Source organism: Ceratotherium simum, chromosome 9 (assembly GCF_057802395.1).
Source record: "Ceratotherium simum simum isolate JZ-2026a chromosome 9, ASM5780239v1, whole genome shotgun sequence".
In the NCBI taxonomy this organism is placed as follows: Eukaryota; Metazoa; Chordata; class Mammalia; order Perissodactyla; family Rhinocerotidae; genus Ceratotherium; species Ceratotherium simum.
In genome coordinates, this window is record NC_141908.1 from 35,355,790 (window position 1) to 35,378,232 (window position 22,443).

The 22,443-nt window shown below is 37.1% G+C and overlaps 1 protein-coding gene across 5 annotated transcripts in view; it reads left to right on the forward strand.

Moving 5' to 3' along the window:
- Window positions 1–22,443, forward strand: part of GALNT13 (polypeptide N-acetylgalactosaminyltransferase 13) — a 919,989-nt gene that overhangs the window by 234,605 nt on the left and 662,941 nt on the right. For 3 of the 5 annotated variants that reach the window (XM_087435224.1, XM_087435220.1, XM_087435222.1), the window contains exons 1-2: window positions 3,627–3,856; window positions 11,791–11,889. The exons of the other annotated variants lie outside the window; for them this stretch is intronic. The gene's annotated coding sequence lies outside the window, so the exon portion shown is untranslated. Of the gene's footprint in view, window positions 1–3,626; window positions 3,857–11,790; window positions 11,890–22,443 lie in introns of those variants that run through there. 5 annotated transcript variants of the gene reach the window in all.

The window sequence follows — 22,443 nt, forward strand, 5'->3', positions numbered from 1 at the left end:
TTAGACTATTCTAATTAGAAAAAAATGACAGTAAGATGCAGTTTAAATTAAAAGAAATTTTTACATCATTTAAATGTCTGCTTCCCCATTAGACTATAAACTTTATATCCTTTACACATCAGAAAAGATCTTATGAAATTTAAAATGAATATTCTATAGTGCATATATGATCATGGTTCAGATACTGTAAAATATATCTTTAAGCAAATAATATTTTCATAATATAATTTTATAAATTTTTCCCTGAAGATGTAATACTTTTGAAAAGGATTTGTGTGCTAACCTTTATTTTATTTTTTTTAATTTATTTATTTTTTATTTTTTTTGTGTGAGGAAGATCAGCCCTGAACTAACGTCTGTCGCCAATCCTCCTCTTTTTGCTGAGGAAGACTGGCCCGGGGTTAACATCTGTGCCCATCTTCCTCCACTTTATATGGGACACCACCACAGCATGGCGAGATATGTGGTACATCAGTGCGTGCCCAGGATCCGAACCCTGGGCCACCGCAGCGGAATGCGCACAGTTAACTGCTATGCCACTGGGCTGGCCCCTGTGCTAACCTTTATTAATTCCGCCGTTTTCTCAATCTCCTTTGCAGGCTTCATCTGTCTTTACCCAAGTATACAGTATGTAATGAAATTGCTCATGACTGTCCTACATCCTCTTCTTTCTCAAGCTATACTGTGAGAACTCAAATGTTTTCAAAGCCAGCAGGTACTCCAAATGTGTTGAGGCCTGGTAGAAGAGAGGGAAAACTGTTGAATAGGAAATTGCATACAATATCTAAATATTCCTAAATTCAGAAAACTTGGAAACATTTGGCTGGTAAAAATCAGTCAACCTTCCCTGTTGGCTTGATTCAGCTCATTGAGTGTCCTGCTCTCTACTATCTCCTTTTAGGAAATCTCATTTATGCCTCTGACCTCATTTACCAGCTGGATAATGACTCTCAGATTTCCAGACCTTTCTTGGAGCTACATTGTTTTGTGCGTGTGGTGAGGAAGAGTGGCCCTGAGCTAACACCTGTTGCCAATCTTCCTCTTTTTCCTTGAGGAAGAGTGGCCCTGAGCTAACAGCTGTGCCCATCTTCCTCCGTTTTACACGTGGGTTGCTGCCACAGCATGGCTTGATGAGTGGGGTAGGTCTGCGCCCAGGATCTGAACCCGTGAACCCAGGCCACTGAAGTGGAGTGCGCTGAACTTAACCATTACACCACTGGGCCTGCCCCTGAGCTACATATTTTTATATCCATTTCCCCATTTGACATTTCCAATAAAATATCCTGTATTCAACAGATCTTAGACCAAACATCTCCAAACCTAGTTTTGTTCACATGTTCCCCATTTCCACAAATTGGCCCCCACCCACTCAACTGCAAACAAGACATCTAGAGGTTCCTTGACAACTCCCACTGCCTAACTTCACTTCATCCCTTCCACCTTCTCTCTATCTAATCCTTTACCAAGGCTGTTGATTACACCTTCTTAACATGTCTCTTGGGCCTTCTCTTCACGTTCACTGCCACCAACTTTGTTTCATTTTCTATGATTTCATGCTGGGACACCCATTTACAATCTTTCCATCTATTCAGCTTTCTCTACAATTCATTCTCCATCCTAAAACTAGAGTCATCTTCTTAAAAAATAAATCTGATCTAATTACTCCTCTGCTTAATATCCTTCAATGGCTTCCAATTGCTCTTAAAATCCAGACTTCTTAATGTGGCTACAGAGTTCTTTCCAGTTAGGTTTCCTTCATTCTCACACTTTGTCTAGCCTCATTCTCCCCTTAGTTCTTGCACTATAGCCCAGCTGGCCTCCTGTAGCGGCAACTTTACTCCTTCAGTCCCCTCTGCCAGGAAAGTTTCTGCCGTACCAACTTTGCCCAGAGCACACTTTTCTTCCTTCAAGCCTCAGGTAAGTGTCATTCCCTAGAAAAGCCTTTCCTGAACCCCCCAGCCTGGAAAAGGATTCCCTTGATATATACTCACGCAGAAACTTACGTCTTTCCTTACCACAGCTTGTGATTCTGTGTTCATCACGTTCATCAGTACGATTATCTGGTAAAAGCCTCTCTCTCTTATTTGACTATAAGCTACAGCAGAGCAGAGTTTTTCTGCCTTTGCTCAGAGATTACATGCACCATAAATATTTTTGAGTGAACAGATGTTTAAATACATAAAGGTATAACCTAATGCTCAGTGCAACTAGTCCTTAGAAAGATTTTCAACGTAGAAAGACTGTAGGAACACCTAATGAGCGTCTGAGCTCCTCAGGTGTTTACTGTTTGGGGATGCTGTTATTTCCACCACTCTGCTTGAGCCTGAGGCAACTCCATATTTCCTCAGTAGGCAGAGTTTGCAGATAGACCTAACTGGGGATTGCTGAGAACAGAGCTCACAGCAGCCTGTGAGGAGTTGTTCTGTCATTTGTAATAGCTCCTCCAGCTGCAGCCCACATACCTTAGAGATGGCATCATAAACATCCGCTGTTGACCTCCTTACTGTGGTTTCTAACACTGGTTTGTACTTTAAGTAGCAAATTGACTTCTGGTGTCTTCCCCTTCCCAAGGTCCTCTGTAGGTTGACATAATGTTGTCCTATTGTTTTCAACAATAATCCTGAGACAGGTGCAGGAGCAATCAACTATCTTCAGGTAATAACCCTCCCCAAATGGGAGAATAATTCTATAGTATTCCTGTATGTGGATACCTTCTGTTAAAATATATTGGTTGTATATTTCTCAAATCATGTGTTACAGCTACAATGACAAATAATAAACTCAGGTCAGGTGATCATCCATTTCCCAACAGACCAATGCAGTGTTTTGAACACAGCGGAAATTTCATAAATATAGGTGTCTGAAAAGTTAGGAACAATGGCCAATTACACCAATAAGATATGGTAGTCTGTCTGGGAAGATTGATATCTTGGCATATAGAAATTTCATTATATTTTTCAGTGACAAAAATGAATATTAGCAACTTTGAAAACCTTACATATATTCCTTTGTTTTCAGGAATATATTAAGGCAAATCCCAAGCATTATGTTATTTCACTCATAAATACATGAGTATGCATCTCTAGTGAATAAAGACATTTATTTTTATAATATAACTACCATTATTACAGCTAACAAAATTAACAATAATTCCCTAATTCTATTTAATACCCAATTTACATTGAAATTTTCCTAATTGCCTGAAAGATATCTTTTTACAGTTGGTTTGAATATGGATCCAAGCAAGATACCACATTTCTTTTGATTTTTCTGTCTCTTAAGTGTCTTTATGCTCTAACAAGCTCCCCTCTTGTTTTTCTTCATGCCACTGGTTTTTTTTGTGTGTGTGTGTGAGGAGATCATCCCTGTGCTAGCATCTGCCAATCCTCCTCTTTTTTTGCTGAGGAAGACTGTCCCTGGGCTAACATCCGTGCCCATCTTCCTCCACTTTGTATGGGACACTGCCACAGCATGTCTTGCCAAGCAGTGCGTGCGCGCCGGGATCCGAACCGGCGAACTCCGGGCCACCGCAGGGGAGCGCGCGCACTTAACCGCTTGCGCCACTGGGCCGGCCCCCTCTTCATGCCACAGTTTTGCTGAAGAAATCGAGTCACGAGGAGGAGTCAAGATGGCGGCGTAAGCAGACTCGGAACTCACCTCCTCCCGTGGACACAGCCAATATACAACTACTCGTGGAAAAATTACCCCTGAGACAGAACTGAAAACTGGATGAGAGGAACTCCTGCAACAACAGACAATCCTAACTGAGGTGGAAGAGGCAGAGACTCCCTTCTGGAGAGGAAAAACGCCGCCTTCACAAGCCGCCAGCTTCACGGCCGCCTGGAGCAGCTCACAGGTACGCAGCCCTCCCTGGAGGCGCGGGGCCCTGAGCCGGAGCGCCCCCGCTGTGGGCATATTGTGGACCCAGCACAATCGAGACCAGCGGCATAATATCTGACTGTGCCTGCTACTAAAACACTGGGGAGCACCCCCAGAAAACCCGGTTCACAAAGAAACTAAAACTGGCTCTTAAAGGGCCCGCGCGCAAACTCACCCGTTTCAGAAAGCACCCTAAAGTCACCAGAACGAAAGGTGTACAGTGCTTTGGTGACAAGAGACTCACCTAATAGGCCCTGAGTGCATCTCGGTGAGGGGTGAGACCTCTCCAGGGACTGGGACATTGGTGGCGGCCATTGTTGTGGCCTGGTGTGGGCGAGCTGACGCAGACACCATTGGAGTTCTCCCTGGGGCCTGCTAGCCCAGAGTGTGCCCCACCCGCTAGAGCACCAATTTAATCCAGGTCAGCCAGGGCAGGCAGCCCACCCTAGAGACTGGCCCCACCCAACAACAAGCCCTCAGGCAACTTGTGGGCCTGCATAGATTGGTGACTGGATTCTCTGCAGCCTGGCAATTGAGCTGACTTGAGCAGGGCAGGGTGTGCACAAGGAGCGGGTGGAGAGTGTGGGGCGGTGGCAGAGTGTGTGGGGCTCCCGCCGTGGAGAGACTGGGTCCGCTTGGGGAGGTCGGGGCGCTCACACAGGGCAGGACTGTGTTGACTGTGTGTGTGGACCTGTGGGCGGCAGGGCTTCTCAGCCGCAGAAGACTTGTACTTCTCATAGACCCACATAGGGGGTTTGCTCCACCTTCCAAAACCCGAAACAATTGGGTGCTCCTGTGCCTGAGGCCAGCCCCACCCAGCTGCAATCCTCAGAGAGCTGACAAGAGACATAATAGGCTAGAGGCTTACAGCAATTGTAAGGCCCTGAGCCTAACAACCTGCCACTGTGGGGGCCTACTCACTTAAAAGAAATACTGCAACACAAATGTGGTATTAGAACTTGCAGCCAACTGTGCTGGGGCTCCCCACACCTGATAAAGAGACTGAAGGGCCCACAACAACTACAAGCAGCTGAGCATTACAACAGCTGGCCAGGAGCATAACTCAACCTCCCTGGGCACCTACAGGGAGAGCAAACAGGCCACAGCAGAAGGATACACGTAGCCCACATAGGGGTCACCCCAGGAACATTGAGACCTGAGGGAAGCACACTGGAAGCCTCCTAAGCCATCACTTACATAAGGTCACCTATCCAAGAGCAGGAGACGTAGCTGACCTACCTAATACGTAGACACAAGCACAGGGAAAGAGGCAAAATGAAGAGGCAAAAGAATACATTCCAAGTAAGGGAACAGGACAAAACCCCAGAAAAGGAACTAAGTGAAACAGAAATGAGCAACCTACCCAACAGAGAGTTCAAACTAAGAGTGTTAAGGATGCTCACTGATCTGGGGAGAAGAATAGATGAACTCAGTGAGAATGTCAACAAAGAAATGGAAGATATAAAAAAGAACCAATCAGAAATGAAGAATACAATACTGGCAATGAAAAATTCATTAGAGGGACTCAAAAGCAGAGTAGAGGATACAGAAGAACGGATCTGTGAGCTGAACGAAAGACTAGAAGAAATTACCCAAGGTGAACAGGTAAAAGAGAAAAGAATTAAAAAGACTGAGGACAGTCTAAGGGACCTCTGGGACAACATCAAGCGCACTAACATCCGTGTTATAGGTGTCCCGGAAGGAGAAGAGCGAGACAAGGGGTCAGAGAATCTGTTTCAAGAAATAATAGATGAAAACTTCCCTAACCTAAGGAAGGAAACAGACATCCAGGTACAGGAATCACAGAGAGCCCCAAACAAGATAAACCCAAAGAGGCCCACACCAAGACACATCATAATCAAAATGTCCAGAATTAAAGATAAAGAGAGAATCCTAAAAGCCGCAAGAGAATGTCAAGTTACGTACAAGGGAAACCCCATAAGGCTATCAGCTGACTTCTCTGCAGAAACCTTACAGGCTAGAAGAGAATGGCACGATATATTTAAAGTGCTAAAAGGAAAAAACTTACAGCCAAGAATACTCTACCCAGCAAGGTTATCATTCAAAATGGAAGGAGAGATCAAAATTTTCCCAGATAAGCAAAAATTAAAGGAGTTTGTCACCAAGAAACCAGTGCTACAAGAAATGTTAAAGGGACTGATTTAAGGGGAAAAGAAAAGACCACAAATAGGAAAAATTATCTATTTCCATGATTAGAACGTAATGGATACAAATGCACAACAAAGAGGTTAGATATGATATCAAAAACATGAGGGAGGAAGGGAGTTAAAGAGTACAGCTTTCAGACAGAGGTCAAACTAAAGGGACCATCAATTCTGTATAGAAGAAGAAAGGAACAGAGAAGGACTACTAAAACACTGAGAAAAAAAAAAAAAGTTAAAAAAGGCAGTAAGTACATACTTATCAATAGCTACTTTAAACGTCAATGGACTAAATGCTCCAATTAAAAGGCATAGGGTGGCTGACTGGATAAAAAAACAAGACCCATATATATGCTGCATACAAGAGACACATTTCAGACCTAAAGACACTCACAAACTGAAAGTGAAGGGATGGAAAAAGATACTCCACGCAAATGGCAATGAAAAGAAAGCTGGGGTAGCAGTACTCATATCAGACAAAATAGACTTTAAAACAAAAACTGTAAAAAGAGACAAAGAAGGGCATTACATAATGATCAAGGGAACAATCCAACAAGAGGATATAACACTTGTAAATATCTACGCACTCCAATGTAGGTGCACCTAAATATATAAAGCAATTATTAACAGACATAAAAACAGAAATAGACAGTAACACAATAATAGTAGGGGACTTTAACACTCCACTTACACCAACGGATAGATCATCCAAACAGAAGATCAATAAGGAAACATTGGCCTTAAACGACACACTACAACAGATGGACCTAGTAGATCTATACAGAGCATTCCATCCAAAAACCGAAGAATACACGTTCTTTTCAAAGGCACATGGAACATTCTCCAGGATTGATCACATATTAGGCCACAAAACAAGTCTCCATAAATTTAAGAAGATTGAAATAATACCAAGCATCTTTTCTGACCACAACGGTATGAAACTAGAAATCAACTATAGGAAGAAAATCAGAAAAGCCACAAATATGTGGAGATTAAACAAAATGCTACTGAACAACGACTGGGTTAACGAAGAAATCAAAGAAGAAATCAAAAAATACCTGGAGACAAATGAAAATGAAAATACGACATGCCAGAATTTATGGGATACAGCAAAAGCAGTTCTAAGAGGGAAGTTTATAGCGATACAGGCCTATCTCAACAAACAAGAAAAATCTCAAATAAACAATCTAACAATGCACCTGAAGGAACTGGAAAAAGAAGAGCAAACAAAGCCCAAAATCAGTAGAAGAAGGGAAATAATAAAAATCAGAGCAGAAATAAATGAAATAGAGACCAAAAAAACAATAGAAAAATTAATAAAACTAAGAGCTGGTTCTTTGAAAAGATCAACAAAATTGACAAACCTTTAGCTAGACTCACCAAGAAAAAAGAGAGAAGGCACAAATAAGTAAAATCAGAAATGAAAGAGGAGAGGTTACAACAGACACCTCAGAAATACAAAAGATTATAAGAGAATACTATGAAAAGCTATATGCCAACCAATTCGACAATCTGGAAGAAATGGATAAATTCTTAGAATCATACAACCTTCCAAAACTGGATCAAGAAGAAGTAGAGAATTTGAATAGACCAATCACCAGTAAGGAGATCGAAACAGTAATCACAAACCTCCCCAAAAATAAAAGTCCAGGACCAGACGGCTTCCCTGGTGAATTCTACCAAACATTCAAAGAAGACTTAATACCTATCCTTCTCAAACTCTTCCAAAAAATTGAGGAGGGGGGGAAGCTCCCTAACTCATTCTACGAAGCTGACATTACCCTGATACCAAAACCAGACAAGGACAACACAAAAAAAGAAAATTACGGGCCAATATCACTGATGAACATCGATGCGAAAATCCTCAATAAAATACTAGCAAATCGCATACAACAATATGTTAAAAAGATTATACACCATGATCAAGTGGGATTTATTCCAGGGATGCAAGGATGGTTTAACATTCACAAATCAATCAAGGTAATACACCACATTAATAAAATGAAGAATAAAAATCACATGATCATCTCAATAGATGCAGAGAAAGCATTTGACAAGATACAGCATCCATTTATGATAAAAACTCTGAATAAAATGGGTATAGAAGGAAAGTACCTCAACATAATAAAGACCATATATGAGAAACCCACAGCTAATATCATCCTCAATGGTGAAAAACTGAAAGCCATCCCTCTAAGAACAGGAACCAGACAAGGATGCCCACTGTCACCACTCCTATTTAACATAGTACTGGAAGTCCTAGCCAGAGCAATCAGGCAAGAGAAAGAAATAAAAGGGATCCAAATTGGAAAGGAAGAAGTGAAACTGTCACTATTTGCAGATGACATGATTTTATATATAGAAAACCCTAAAGAATCCACCAGAAAACTTTTAGAAGTAATAAACGAATATGGTAAAGTTGCAGGATACAAAATCAACATACAAAAATCAGTTGCATTTCTGTACACTAACAACGAAGTAGCAGAAAGAGAAATTAAGAATACCATCCCATTTACAATTGCAACAAAAAGAATAAAATACCTAGGAATAAACCTAACCAAAGAGGTGAAAGATCTGTACACGGAAAACTATAAAACATTGCTGAAAGAAATTGAAGAAGACACAAAGAAATGGAAAGATATTCCGTGCTCTTGGATTGGAAGAATTAACATAGTTAAGATGTCCATACTTCCTAAAGCCATCTATAGATTCAATGCAATCCCTATCAAAGTTCCAACAACGTTTTTCACAGAAATAGAACAAAGAATCCTAAAATTTATATGGAACAACAAAAGACGGCGAATAGCTAAAGGAATCCTGAGAAAAAAGAACAAAGCTGGAGGTATCACACTCCCTGATTTCAAAATATACTACAAAGCTGTAGTAACCAAAACAGCATGGTACTGGCACAAAAACAGACACACAGATCAATGGAATAGAATCGAAAGCCCAGAAATAAACCCACACATCTATGGACAGCTAATCTTTGACAAAGGAGCCAAGAACATACAATGGGGAAAAGAAAGTCTCTTCAACAAATGGTGTTGGGAAAACTGGAGAGCCATATGCAAAAATGAAAGTAGACCCTTACCTTACACCATACACAAAAATTAACTCCAAATGGATTAAAGACTTGAATGTAAGACCTGAAACTGTGAAACTTCTAGAAGAAAACATAGGCAGTATGCTCTTCGACATCAGTCTTAGCAACATCTTCTCAAACACCACGTCTGACTGGGCAAGAGAAACAATAGAAAAAATAAACAAATGGGACTACATCAAACTAAAAAGCTTCTGCACAGCAAAGGAAACCATCAACAAAACGAAAAGACAACCTAACAATTGGGAGAAGATATTTGCAAACCATACTTCTGATAAGGGCTTAATCTCCAAAATATATAAAGAACTCATGCATCTTACCAACAAAAAAACTACCAACCCAATTAAAAAATGGGCAAAGGACCTGAACAGACATTTCTCCAAAGAAGATATACAGATGGCCAACAGACACATGAAAAGATGTTCAAAATCATTAACTATCAGGGAAATGCAAATCAAAACTACAATGAGATATCACCTGACGCCCGTCAGAATGGCTATAATTAACAAAACAGGAAACAACATGTGTTGGAGAGGATGTGGAGAGAAGGGAACTCTCATACACTGCTGGTGGGAGTGCAAACTGGTGCAGCCACTATGCAAAACAGTATGGAGATTCCTCAAAAAATCAACGATAGAACTACCATATGATCCAGCCATCCCACTGCTGGGTATTTATCCAAAGAACTTGAAAACACCAATTTGTAAAGGTACATGCACCCTTGTGTTCATTGCAGCCTTATTCACAATAGCCAAGACTTGGAAGCAACCTAAGTGCCCATCAAGAGACGAATGGATAAAGAAGCTGTGGTATATATACACAATGGAATACTACTCAGCCATAAGAAACGATGAAATCCAGCCATTTGTGACATCATGGATGGACATTGAGGGTATAATGCAAAGTGAAATAAGTCAGAGGGAGAAGGTCAAATACCGCATGATTTCCTTCATTAAGTAGTAGATAATAACAACAATAAACAAACACATAGGGACAGAGATTGGATTGGTGGTTACCAGAGGGGAAGGGGGGAGGGAGGAGGGTGAAAGGGATAATTCGGTACATGTGTGTGGTGATGGGTTGTAATTAGTATCTTGGTGGTGAACATGATGTAATCTATGCAGAAATAGAAGTACAATGATGTACACCTGAAATTTTTACAATGTTATAAACCAATGTTACTGCAATAAACAAAAAATTAAAAAAAAAATAAAAAAAATAAAAAAAGAAAAGAAATCGAGTCATTTATCCTGCAGAATGTCTAATACCCTGGCTTTGGTTGCTTGTTTCCTTGTGGTACCATTCGCCATGTCTCACTATCTTCTACATTTCTTATAAAATCATAGTAATATATAGAGAATTAGATTCAGATTCAATTATTTGACAAGACATCCTCAGGCTGTGCTCTGTACTTCCTAGTGCAGCACATTAGGAGGCACAAAATGCCTGCTTGCTTCACTTTTTTGAAGGCTTATGTTTAAGTAGTAACAGCTTGATCTCTTCATTAAAAGATTCCCATCAACTTTTTACCTAGTAATTTAAAAATCCATTGATTATTACCCCTAACCTTTATTTAATTAGAGTTTGAAAAATGGTGGTTTTCTAATTTTATCATTTTATCTGCATTTATTAGCTGTAACTCTTCTCTAAAGAATTTACTTTATTTGGCTAACTCTTTCAATAAGATGAATAGAATGTTTTGATTTTTCTTTTTTCTTAAAAAGATCAATTTTTAAGCTAAGTTGTATTCTTGGAAATTTTATCTAATCAGTTTTTAAAATATCATTTCTTACAGGTTTTACTATATCAGGTGTTTCAATCCATTGCAATCTTTATCCTCTTTCCTGCTCAATTTCACATAACTTAGGCCAGTGGGATCCCATCAAGTAGACTCCTATAACCTTTAGACATGATGCCTTAGGACTTCGTTGTACATTTTCTACCCCAGACCTTGTATTAGCCGTTTCTCCAAAGAGTGCTAGTTCCTCTTAGTGGGAAATAATATTTAGAGACCACAATCTGGGCCCTAAATGTATTCTTTGATGGTGAGTTGACATTGTTTTTAGGCCTTTCCAATGGACCAAGCTAGAAGATATACACGTTTTAAGGGAAAAATTTCAAGTGTGTGTAGAGGTTTTATATTCAAACGCATAACTACAAGGTTTATGCTTCTGTTGGTTCACAAACTTGCAGACCACTCCAGGTTCGTAGGTGGTTAAAAAAAAATTCACCCATGTTTTCTAGTACTTTTATAATTAATTATTTTAATTTTGAGATCTCTGATTCACTTGGAATTTATGCTAGTACACAGCATAAGGAATGGATAAAATTTTATAAATTTTCCTATGTTTATCCAGTTGTCCTGAAACCATTTATTAAAAATCTGTCTCCCATTGAATTGAGATGACACTTTTATCATTACTAAATTCTACCTATGTATGATCCTATTTTGGATACTCTATTTATGTTCGTTGATCTTTCAGTTTATTAGTGAAATAATAAGATGCTGTTTAAATTAGAGAGGATTTAAAGTGTTTTAATTTTAGATATGATAATTTCCTACACTGCATACTTTTTCAGGCTTTCCTTGCTGACTTTGTTTGTTTATTCTTTTTTATGAACTTTTTAATCAACTTGTCTTGCTCCAAGGAAGAACATCATGATATTTTTATTGGGATTGATGACATTTACAAAATTAACTTGGAATTGACATCTTTATGAAGTTGAATTTTCATACTCAAGAATAAGGTATGCATTTCCATTTGATCGTATATCTTTTGGGTCTTTCATGAGTATCTATATTTTCCCTCATATCTTTTATTGTACTTTTAAACGTTTATGCCTAAATACATTGTTACTATTATTACTATTATTATTTTACTGTAGAGTCCTCATTTCCATTATATCTTTTAAGTGGTTATTGCTCCTTCTTATAAATGCTAAGACTATTGATGTGAGGATGTTATATCCTGTCACTTGACTAAACTCTTATTGTTTGTAGTAGGTTCTCATTGATTCTTTGGGTTTTCTAATTCTAATATTATAGTTTCTGCATATGAGGATCATCTTTCTTCCGAATTTTTATGCCGTGTGTGTGTGTGTGTATATATATACACACACACATACACACACACACACATATATATACACATATATATATGTGTGTGTATATATATCTGCATCCACCCAATTGGGCTAGACAATACCTCCAATTTAATGGCAAATGCATCTGAAGATGCTAAGTACACTTGTCTTCTTCCAGACTTTCTTCGTAATGCTGCTAGAATATCTCCATTAATTAAGTGTTGACTTTTGAATTGGAGAAATACGAATTTTATTATAGTAAGGAAATTTCTGTTAATTATTAATTTAATGAATTATGTATTTTCTTCTTAGATCTAGTAATGTGTATTATATTAAAAGTTTTCAAAATTTTGAATCAAATGTACAGAATAACAATATTTTCAACAATTATATGAAAAACTCCTGTTTTCCCATTACCAGTATTCATCAATTTTTTTATAGTTTTCCCCCTTTGTTTATCATTCTCCTTTTTTCTCTCCCTGTTTCCCTCTCTGTATACATATATGTGTGTGTGTATGTGTGCAGGGCACTTGTATATATATATTTTTCTGAATCAGTTTTGATTAACTTGGAAATATGCCCATTTACTTAGTGTGTACTGAAGGTTTGTATTTTTTCCCTAATATATATATATTTTTTCCTTAATATATACACTTAGTCTAGTCTTTTATTGATACTGTCTACCACTTTCATAATGTAACAATAATGAAATTAGCTAGTGACTTCTTCATTCTTCCCTCCCTTTGCCCCAGAATTCAGTTAGAAATGATAGTCTCTTATATCAATTCACATCCTATGAGGTAGTGAACTTGTATATTCCATGCACTCTGCCTATCTTACTCACTATTTATTAGCTGTAATATATTTCTTTTGTCAGAAAACATATTTACACTGTATTTGGTCATATTATCTCCATTGATTGGTGTTAGCTTTACAGTTACATATATTCAATTTATTTTAGTCATAATTTTAAAGTTAAAATGCTGAAACTTCTCTTGAATTCACTGCTTAGATGGTGGGCTCCTTCTCTAATAAATTCTCAGCGATGGATCTTGGGATCAATATTCCCTGTGCTCTTGCAAATTTATAACAGTGTGATTGAAAATCAGTTTGGCTTGGTTTAAAGTCCTGAGCTCACACTTTTCCTTGAGTATTTATATCTCCATTGTTATGTATTATGAAGTATTGTTGTTGATGTTTGTTGCCAATCCGATCATTTTTCCCTTATACCTGATTTTTTCTTTTTGCCCAGATGCTCAATAATTCTTTCTTTAACTTTAAGCCCAATGGTTTTACTAGAAGTTGTCTCACTGTTGATCATTCTCCAATAATTTTCCCAACTACACAATGTACCCTTGCAAATATGCAGGTTCAAGCCTTTTATTTTTCAGGATTATATGAGTTATAATACTATTATTTGTGATGATAATATTTTTTCCTTCTTAGGATCACCTCTTATATCTGTTATAACTTCTTTTTTTATCTATCTACTTACTTACCCACCCATCCATCCATCCATATGTATAATTTCTGTTTGTTATTTTTCCTCCTTTTTATTCTTTGTTTTCATTATTTTATCTTCCATGGTATCTCTTCATTCAAATTTATTCTAGCTGCGCTTTCCTTATTGAAAAAAAAGCTTTTTCTTTTTTTTCCTAATTCTGCACTTATTTCTGAAAACTCTATTTTCAAGTCCTCCTCTTGTTTTATAATCTCATTTTTGACATGTTCACTTTCTGATTTATACTTTTCATAGAGCACTTTAGAAATTTCTTAATTTACATTTGCTCTTTTCCTCTGTTTACATGCTGTGGTACTGTTGACATTGTAGTCAGTGGCTTCACTTTTTGATAGCTCTCTTCTGCTGTAACTGCAAAGGATTAAAAATATAACTTCTTTGTGTAGCCATGTTCACAGTTCTAGGAACTGCCTTTTTGAGACTTCTTCCCATCTACTACCCAGAATATGAAACTTCTTTCTTCTTTATTCCTAGGGTTTTTGCCTCTCTCATTTTGCCATCTTTTCATAGAAGCTTTTTACTCCTTTGGGTCTCTGTCTTTCCATAAGAGAATTTTTGTTCAATAATTCCAAAATCCTTCATGGGTGGACTTAACTATTGCCCTCTGATATTTTCCTTATTTTGGAACTCACCCTCAAATTGGAGCCAGTGTATCCTTATTCAACTTTCACGGATTATTCTTAGATCTGCATGGCTGAGGATTCCAAAGAGAGAGTACTCTCCTTTTGCATGTGAACTTTTTGGGTTACTTATTGTTTCTGAGCTCTCAGTACCACTGGAGCTCCCCTTTCTCTACCCTACGTGATCTTTGTCTTGCATAGGTCATGCTACAGGTGGTGGTTTGACACCACCAACTTGTATTCTCAGAAGCTGATAGGGATATTTTGTCACTAGATTTTTTCTAGACATCGATGGATTTTCTTTTCTTTTCACTGTCCTAGTTATTGATTTGTTTTTATGAAAAGATTGGGGAGATTTGATGAGTGCATTAATAAATCTCTTTACTACATGCTGCGGTCACTCTCAATTCTCTATCCTCTCCATTTTCACAATTCACTGTGAATAATAATACTATGTTAAAATAATATTCATTTTGTTTTTTAAAAGAAGTGGAGAAGTAGAAGTATATTTCCATTGTCGTTAGAAAGAACAAAATTTTCAGTATAAATTTTAAACAAAACAGTGATATTCTCATGAGACTCACGCTGTTTTTTGACAACATCAATATTTTATAAAGTGCTTGCCAATCAAATATGTGCAAATAGTAGATGTACATATTTAACTGACCCTGTGGAGATAAAGTTCAAGTGGGGTCAATATATTAGCATTAGTTGTTTTTTTGGGAGTTAAAAACATTGTTTCTGATTGAAAAAGAAAATCTCAATGGAGTCTGTACTAAGGCTGAAGGTCAGCAGTGTGGGTAAATTTGACTGGAGATCTTTGGAAAACAGTTACAAAATTGCTATCCTATGGTGTGGCAGACTAAGTTGACTTCCAATGAGTCACATCCTTGTGCCAAAGGTCCCTCTGTTGATTAGGGTACATTATATTGAACAAGTGATGGAATTTTGCTCCTATGATTATGTTAACATTGTATAAGATTCTGTATTAGTAGAATGGAGTCAGAGACCCTTCTGCCGGCCTTGAAGAAGCAAACAGCCAGGTTGCGAACTGCCTGTGGAGAGGGCTACAATGCAGGGAGCTGTGGGCAGCCTTGGACATGAGGGTGTCTTCCAACAGCCATGAGGAAATGCATTCTTCTAATAAGCTGATGCTTGGATGCAGATTCTTACCTAGTTGAGCCCTCAGATGAGAACCCTCAAAAGCCTGAGCAGAGGACCCACCTAAGCTGTTGTGCCTTGACTCCTGACCCACAAACGCTGTGAAATAATAGATGTGTGCTGTACTAGGGTGCTAAATTTTTGGTAATTGGTTGTGCATCAATAGAAAACAAATACATACAGCATTACTAAGAGAAAAATTGAAGGGAAGGGAGAAGGGAAAGGAGAGAGGAAGAAGGGAAAACACATCGAGGGGTGTGCTTTGACTACGTGATGTCAGTAAGAGCTGGAACCTCTCAAATCCAGTGGCTTTTCTCCAAATAAATTAGAAAATGATAGTGAACTTCCAGAATTAACATTAATTACTAGGTGGATGTTTTTTCTTAGTGGTTGGCAGATCTTGTATGTAATGTCTGTTTGCTTCCAGAATACTTTTTAGCAAAGCTTAGGACCTTAAAATTGTGTGTGTGTGAAGTCAAAGAGATATAATATAATATATATTATTATGTACAATATTATGTACAATAATATATACTATTATAAATTATATATAATATATAATAATATATTTATATAATATTATACAGTATATATTTTATATATAATAAAATGTAATACTATATTATAGAAATATAAAATATCTTGTGCATACTGAAATGTGCACACACACATACACACACACACTTCTGTCCATATGCCCACAGATAATTTAATCTGAAGTTATTTGACATTCGATTCCCTTATGGCTTATAATGAAAATTTCCTTCTCTGTACGGTTTATTATTTTAGGCAAAAATAAATGAAAAGAAAATACAAAAATTCACAGCAAAGACTGGTAGCTAAAAAACGTATAGTGAAATACTTGCAACTTCATATACTGTACTGATGGGGTTTGTTTTGTTTTGTTTTGTTTTGCTGATGAAGATTCGCCCTGAGCTAACATCTGTTGCCAAACTTCCTCTTTTTGCTTGAGGAATATTCACCCTGAGCTAACATCTGTGCCAATCGTCCTATTTTGTATGTGGGTTTGCCGCCACAGCATGGCTGCCAACAAGTGATGTAGGTCTATGCCTGGGAACTGAACCCAGGCTGCCGAAGCAGAGCATGCCGACTTTAAACACTAGACCACAGGGATGGCCCCCTGATGTTTTTAATACAATTGTATTTCTGCCTTTTTTATGCCCCTTAAGTATATGATATCAAAGGTAATACAATACATCTTTAATAATAAAATACCTCTTTTGCTCTTTTAAACAAAATTATTGGGTCAACCTGGCAGAAAGAAAAGCATGATAAATATAAACTTCAAAATATGATGGTAAATAATATTTTAAAACAGAATCCTTTATTTGGAAAATATATTTCATTATAACATTGAATCCTGGAGTTATGATAAGTCTTGGTCCTGAACTACAGTTTGGTAAGATTCAGCCACTATTGAGCCCCACAAGTATTAAAAGTCTTTTAAAATAAAAGGTAGGATAATTGTAACATCTTAGAATTGGAAAACACTTTAAAAGTTTTCTATTCTAATCACATTTTATAGATGAGGAAGTGTCAGGTTAAGTCACTCATCCAAGGAACCACAGTGGCCAAGTGGCCAAAGCAGGATTTGAAACTGTGTCCTGATTTATTTGTACTTCACTGTTCTTTCCATTATTCTGTGGTGCTTGGACATTGATCAGTAGACCTCAAGATAAATATTTACAGTGATAAATATTTATTGAGTGATGTCTATGTTCTATGTATTGAGTCACAACATCCCAATGGAGTCAACTCTATTATTATCCACAATTTATAGGTAAGGAAACTGAGGCTTCTTGAATCTATGTAATTGCCCAATGTCATGTCATGAATAAATGGGGAAGTTAGGATTCAGACTCTAGTTGTCTGGCTCTGGAGCCAGGAGTATTCACCATGGTTCTAGCAGTCAGTCTTCTGTCCTTCACTTCATTCCAACTAAGTCAGGGACACACTCGCATTCCCATGAACCTTATGACTTGAGCACATAAAAGGAATTTTACTCCCCTAAATATAGAGAACTCCTGATTAATCCAAACAAACCATTTTAAATGAGGAAACCAACTAGATTTAGTGATGTTTCCAATGTCATGTGGTTAGGGGTGAGAACAGGTCTAGAACAACCAGAGCTTGCTCTTCGTAGTTTAAAAAAAAAAAAAAAAATCAAAGATAAATGGACACACACTGACTGATTAAATTGGGCAAGGCCAGAATAAGCAAATAGTGGAGAAAGGGGCTATGGCGGTAGTGTGTGTTCTACAAAGGAGACTTAATAGTAACAGATGAATGAGAAACAGTAGTGCTAAAACTGCTCTGACATTCTTCCTTTTATCTCACACTCTTTTTTTTTGTTTCTTGCTTCTTCTTTTGCTTTTCTCAGCTTTTTCTATCTGTTAGTTCCACCTCAATGCCCTAATGCATGCCCAAGTGGGGCAGGATGTGGTAAACATTGTCAAGGATGGGGAATTCCAGGCTGTTTCTTGTCTTTTTGAATCATGAGCCTGACTGAATCAAAAAGAAATGAATTCTGGGGCCTGCCCCATGGCATAGTTGTCAAGTTCCGCGTGCTTGGCTTTGGAGGCCTGGGTTTGCGGGTTCCCATCCCGGGCTCAGACCTACACCACTCATCAGCCGTGCTGTGGCGGTGACCCGTATACAAAATAGAGGAAGATTGGCACAGGTGTTAGCTCAGGGCGAATCTTCCTCAAAAAATAAATAAATAAACTTATTCTGTTCTTCATTTCTGCTGCCTTCTCACTGGAGTTGACAGAAGAGCCTGGTTGAGATGGTTGGGAGTCAGAGATGAGAAAAATCCACTGGGCTTGGAATGCACCTCAGAAATCAGCTGAGTGTGGGATTCTAGAGAAGCAGATGCATAATGCATATCAGACTGTGGCTACCTTAGGATATTTTCCCTGATGAGGTGACATGGTTGAGAAAAAAGTCTGGAAACTAGCATTGGTGAAAATCTATGCAGGGACTTGGTGTTCTGGTGAGGAGTGAGTGACAGGTGAATGTCCTGGCTTGCAGGCAGAGTATGGTTTCAGAAAAGCTTGGGAACAGACAATAGGTCATTGTCCAGAGACACTCAGCCTATCAGCACCAAGAAAATCCAGTGAGAATCACAGAGACTGCAGGCCATGGTAAAAATAGGAAGCAGAACAGTGAGACTTCTGTCCAGAAAGGACTGAGATGTGAGGCAGGACATTCCTGGACAGATCCTTGAAAACAAAAACCAAGTAACAGGAACTGGGTTACTAGAGAAGAATTGCTTAACAAGCAAAAGGCAAGAGCTGGTTACAGAAACAAGCTGTATATAAAAAAGAGCTGGTTATAAAAAAAAAAAAATGCTAGTCTAGAGAAATATCAAGAACTACAGCATTGATATTACCAAACTACTGAATTCCTTGATAGGATTTTTAAGAAATCGCCCTGTATATTTGATTCCAGAATCTGTGGCAGGGCTTAGCATGTAGGTCACAGAGCTTAACTAGCATTTGGTTTGGGCATGTGTGGAATGCAGGCCAGAGAAATACTTTGGCTTCCTTAATGCTTCCATCAAATTGTTTCCTCTTGTTCTGGCCAGGTGATTTCTGCTATCGCCATTTCTAACTCTGCAGACAGAAATGCTCAAATGATAGATTGGGCCTGAAACTCTAGTTTTGGATTTACTTTCATAAAGGGAATGTTTGTTTAACTTTAAATTTCAAATGTTAAGCATAGATTTATTTATGTCATGAGGCCAAAGTATCATTATTTGTTTCTTTGAATCTTCTATTTTGTATATTAAAATTTAAATATTTTATCAACGGTTTTAATAACATTAGAAAGTCTAAAACTCTTACTTAAATACATGGCCATCAAGTGGTACTGGGTTCTTAGACTGTAAAAGAAAGTATGTTTTTTAAAAATTCATATATATCCTCCACAACAGTGAATTTTTTCTGTTTTGTTGAATAAAAGTACAATTTCTTAATAATATTTCAGAGATGATATTTTTCTACTAATTGATATACATGCCTGAAAGTGCACATATCATAAATGTACAGTTCAATAAATTTCTAAAAGCTGAACATACCCATGTAACCAGGGCTCAAATACAGAAAGAAAGAAATAAATAAATAATACCAGCCCCTAGTCAGTACACAGTTCGCAAAAATTACTGCTATCCTAACTTGTAGCATCATGGATTAATTAGATTATGGGTTAGTTTCTTTTTTTTTTTTTTTGCTTGTGATATATATATATTTTTTATTCATTCTTTTTTATATATTATATATTAATAAAATTAATAATATTTATTAATAAATGTATTCTTTTGAGTCTAAATCTTTTCTCTCAACATTGTTTTGGAATTTACCTATAATATTAAAACAAGTTTATAGTTCATTTATTCTCATTGTTGTGTAGTATTTCATTTGGTGAATGTGTCACAATTCATTTATCCTGATGAACATTTGGGTAGTTTCTGACTTAGGGCTATTATGAATAGTGCTACTATGAGCATCTTAGTGCATGTCTGTTGGAAAATATATGTATGTATTTCTGTTGAGTGTAGTGGAATTCTGGGCCATGGGTTATGCTTATGTTCAGTTTGAGTGGAAGCTGCCAAATAAGCAGTGGTTGAGAATTTGAGTCTTTCTATATACTTTTCAACACATTTTCTGTTTTTATCATTTCAGCCATTCTAGAGCCTGTGTACTGATATGTTTGGGGTTTTAACTTTCATTTCTCTAATGACTGATAAGCTGAGCAAATTTTGATTACGTTTATTGAATAGTTGGATATACTCTTTTTTTAATTGTCTGCTCAAGTCTTTTGTATATTTTTCCATTTGTTTCCTTTTTTTTAATTGATTTTGAGTTCTTTACGTAATTTGATGTGAATGCTTTGTTGAATATTTGTGGCATAAATGTCTTCTCCCTCTTTCTGGGATTGCTTTTTTATTCTTAATGTTCTCTTTTGATAAGCACAAGTAATTAATTTTAACATAGTTAAATTTATCAATTTTTCTGTCATTGTGTAGACAAAGACAAAATCTTTGCCTACTGCAAGGCTACAAAGATGTTCCATTTTTCTCTAAATATTTTATTGCTTTATTTTCTACATTTACATCTGAAAATCATTTAGAGTTGACTCTTTGTGTATGGTGTGAGGTAGAGGGTCAAGATACTTCCGCACCCCTCATATAGATATTAATTGCCCCAGAATTATTTATTAATGACACCATCTTTACCCCACTATATTGCAGTGATATATTTTGACATGACATTTCTAGAGGAATTTTCGAGCGAAAGAAATCTTCAAGGCACATGCTATCACCTTTCTTACTGATACTTTCTTAAACTCTTCTTTGATTTGTCCTAAATTTTAGATCGCAATGAAAAACAATCTTGGCTAGCAATGTGTCTTAAAATTTCAAGGCTTCAGTGTCAAAGCGTTGCCCAATTGCTTACCTTTTATAAGCCAAACATCATTTCTTTGTCAGACACAGGTAGTTGATTTCCTTATCACTGTTCTTCCAGTCAATTAAAAGAATACCCTTAGTTTGCCTTTCTAACTCATAGAATAGCTGCTTCCTTTCTATGAAGCAGAAAATTTAATAAATATGTAAATATCCATATTAGGCCTTAAAAACACATAAAAACATTATGTCTGTTTTTCTTAACAAAAAGAGAAAAGCTTGCTTTTTCTAGTGCCCTCTCCCTCAATTTTCTTTATGGGGTACTATAGTCTAGCTATATATATATTTGCAAAAGATATTTTTAGTTTCTTAACAGTCTTGGACAAGTTTGGACTGGTGGCTTTAGGCCACTAACTATTTCAGACGCAACATCTCTTTCATAAAAGACTGCATCCTTGTAATGGACAAAATATTTTGAAAAAAAGTCAAAATGTTTTAAAGATAAACATAAAATATTTTGTTCCTATGTATGACTGAAAATTTTTACCTAATTACATTCAACAAAGGTATATTGACGGAAATTTACTCTATACTCTAAACATCGTGACAATTCATCTCTGTATATACGTATATATTTATAATCATACAAATATATATTCACACATAAGAACATATAAAAGACCCTTTTATTCAAGGAGCTTGTAATCAAAATGTATGTCTGTGCATACATTTATATATAATTTTATACAAGTGCATATTATTTTCTAAGTATCGATGTGCACTTAGAATCTTTTTTAACGTTGTAAACTCTAAATTCCTAAAGAAACTTGGCTTTAAAATAGTTCTCTTTGCACATTTACCACCACACCAATATATGTGATAAGTGATTTTTGACGTCAATTCTTGAGGTTAAGCCTCAAAGTTAGGTCTATAACTGAGTCAATAAAACATTTTTGCTTTCCTGCTGGGTTGTTATAGTTTAATTTTATCTCAAGGAAAATAACATATACAAAACTAATTTTAATCTTAAGTCTTATTCCAGTAGATGACCTAAAATTTAAATTCATAAGCTGTAATATCAACTCTAAGACAACACATTTGGCCCAGAGCCATTATAATAGCAGCATAGGACAGTTGATGTCATTAGATCATGGAGAAGTCAGATTACGCAGAGTAAAAGACATTGCATCACTTGTTAAGTGAAACCTCTTCTCCGTGCTGAAAATTCACAAAGGGAAAATGAAGTGTACGAAGAAGACTGATTGGCAGCAACCTCGGCTGTAGACCTGTCAAAGAGTGGAAACAAAGATTTGAAGATTCTGAAGGCACAAAGCCAATAGCTTTGGTTGTTTAAGCCTAGGAAAAAGACACAAAATGAGAACAAAAGTTGACTGTGATTTTGTCTCAGAGAGTGAGAACCGTTTCACCTGCGAGATAGTGGATGTCCAGGAACTGCAAGTCAACAGAGCAGGATGAATGTTGTGTGGTCTACA